General features: G+C 42.2%; 1 pseudogene; it reads right to left on the bottom strand.

Moving 5' to 3' along the window:
- Positions 1–289: 289 nt before the first annotated feature.
- On the bottom strand, positions 290–2,458 carry LOC114612279 (annotated as a pseudogene).
- Positions 2,459–2,701: the final 243 nt, after the last annotated feature.

Below are 2,701 nucleotides of genomic sequence, written 5' to 3' on the forward strand. Positions count from 1 at the left end.
AATATACTTTCTTTAGGCACCAAGCAATAGATTTCTCCAGCCTCATGTGAAGAATTAGGGAGAGCACCCCAAAGCATCGGCTGGTCATGGCTTTCTTCTACAGCTCACTGAGGTCAATCTGTTTTGATTACTTATAGCAGCCAAAAATTCATATATATATATATATATATATATATATATATATATACACAAACTGTACATATTTGTACATATTTACATGATGTCATCAAATACTGAATTGTAGAAATAAGAACGCCATTCACAAAGGCATTCGTTTTGTGCCCCAGTGTTATCTTCTTGTGCAAACTAGAACTTCCATTGTTAAAGACCCAAACCTTTCTAGAATGTGATTGTTCTCGGCCAGCTCCTTAACCATGCCCTCTATCTCCTCCTTTAACTTCTTCATACCGAGCATCATTTCCACTAAGGTGTTAGAGCTGGGGTAGACCGGGGCCAGGCCGTGCTTGACTGCACTGGAGGCCGCCAGCATCTTCTGAGCAGAGTCTCTTGTAGCTCGTTAGTATACTCTTGATACTTGGACACTTCCTCTTTGATATCAAAACACTGATTAGTTAGCGATAACAGCTGTTTCCTACGATGAAGCGTCTTTCTCATCCACTCTTCCGACTTATCCTTAAACGCTTCATACTTTCTAACGCACTGTAAAGTGGGTCATTGCTTTTGTTGCATGGTAATACAGTTTTTGTTTATCAAATTTGGATCTGTTCTTCATTATAAGCTAGTCTGTGTTCTCTTTGTCTTTTTTGAAAGGATAGTAAATCTCTGTGATGCAATTCAACAGGACTTGTAGTTTTTCTACATTCCTGTCTCTCGAATGCATCCCTTCTTGATGTGCCCAGGTATCAGCCAGCAATCCCCCCGGAGACAGCCTGCTGTTGATGTCCTGAAGACTGTTTTCTATTGTCCCCTGAGAACTGGAAAGTCTCAGCAGCTTGATGTGTATGTCTGAAATCTCACCCAGCTCTGCGGCTTCCAAGCTGACTTTCTTCAACTTCTCGTATACTTTCACAGTCTTCTCAATGTTTCTGTTACAGAAATCCAGTGTGATCACAACTTCTGTCTTCTTGTGGACAGTCTCGTTGTAATCATCTTTAACTAGTTCAATCAACCGCCGTACCCCCTTCCGCATTAATTCTTGATAGAGCAGCAGGGTACTGGCAGTTCTGCAGGCGTAGCACACAACCCCCATCACTGCCTTGGCCATGCTGGCGTCCCGATCCAGATCATAGTGTGGATGGATTTTAGGGAGGGAAATTTTTTCATATCTCAGTCCTACGGAATTGAGTTGTTCCCGGCTTGTGACAAAGATAGGATTTTCCTCTGTGGTTTTAAGAAAATGCTGGGCTAGTCTTCCAAGTTCTAGGACCAATCGTCGTCCTTCGTAGATAAGTTCTTGGTTTGAAGAAATGATTTTGGTTTGTTTATAGACGAGCTTGTGAACACAGCAGCAGTGTTATAGCTATGAATATAAATCTTAAGCGCTGTCATGTGTTGTAGCAAGAAAACATGGATTACCATTCGGTGAAGTACATCACTAGTCTCTGCAAAGAACTGGTCAAAGCCCTACCACTTCTCCTGATCAGCTTCAAGGATGTTTGCAATAACTGAGGTGAGCAGTGCCTGAAGACCCTGAGAAATATTACAAGAAAGAGGAATGTCTCCAGTCCAGTCAATTGGTCTGTTTCCTGCTTTCTGTACTCCAGATATTGCACCGGAAGGCTTCCTAGTGATTATTTCATACATTTCTTCTTTGCTCCTCTGAGGCTTCTCGATGGGTCTAAACTGCAGCGACCCTGTGGCTGCGTGGTAGAACTTCACTCCAACACTCCACAGATCCACGATAGTCCCATACTTCTTCTGATGGTCCTTTCTGAGCACGGCCCTCTTATACATGTCAGGATGCAAATATTCTTCTGTGCCATACAGAGACACAAACTGCTCATCGTCCTCTAGCTCTCTAGCGGCCCCAAAATCTGTGAGTTTGTACACAGACTGTCCATCTTCCCCTATAACACGCATGATATTTCAGCGCTTGATATCACAGTGCACTATTCCGTTCTCTCGGAGATGATTCATTCCGCCCACCACATCTCGTAAAACAATTAAAAGTTCTGATTCTGAAAGTTCATAGGCATTGGATGGCTCCTCTAAAACAGTGTATAAGCTCCCACAGGGTCAAATTTCCATAATCAGTACTTTATGTCTTGTCTCTTCTTCAATAGCAAATAATTTGATAATGTTTTTCTGATTGAGTTTTTTTTAACACTTCAAATTCTCTCATTTGAACATCTACTGGGCAAAGGAAGCTTATGTTATTAAATACTTTGACAGCCTAGAGATCACCAGTTTTCTTATGCCTTCCTTGGAAGACATTTGCCGTGGCCCCCTGGCCTAAGATATCCGACAAGAGCCACAGATGGTTGGAAGTGCTCTGCATCTCGGCTTGGTCAGGCGATTCTTCTCATGATAAGGGGGATGAAGAAACTTGCATGCACGCCAGCGGGAGTCCACCCTATTTAGTGTTTGTTAAGGGCAATACTTCTGTTTGTTTAGGGTCAAAACAATACATTCTCCTGCTCAAAGTAAGCAAATAAAGATAATCCTGACACATTCAAGAGAGTTTGTGATTTTCAAGTCATGAGGAGACAAATCTTCAACACAATTTCTACATACACCTTGC

Source organism: Grammomys surdaster, unplaced genomic scaffold (assembly GCF_004785775.1).
Source record: "Grammomys surdaster isolate TR1022 unplaced genomic scaffold, NIH_TR_1.0 126153, whole genome shotgun sequence".
In the NCBI taxonomy this organism is placed as follows: Eukaryota; Metazoa; Chordata; class Mammalia; order Rodentia; family Muridae; genus Grammomys; species Grammomys surdaster.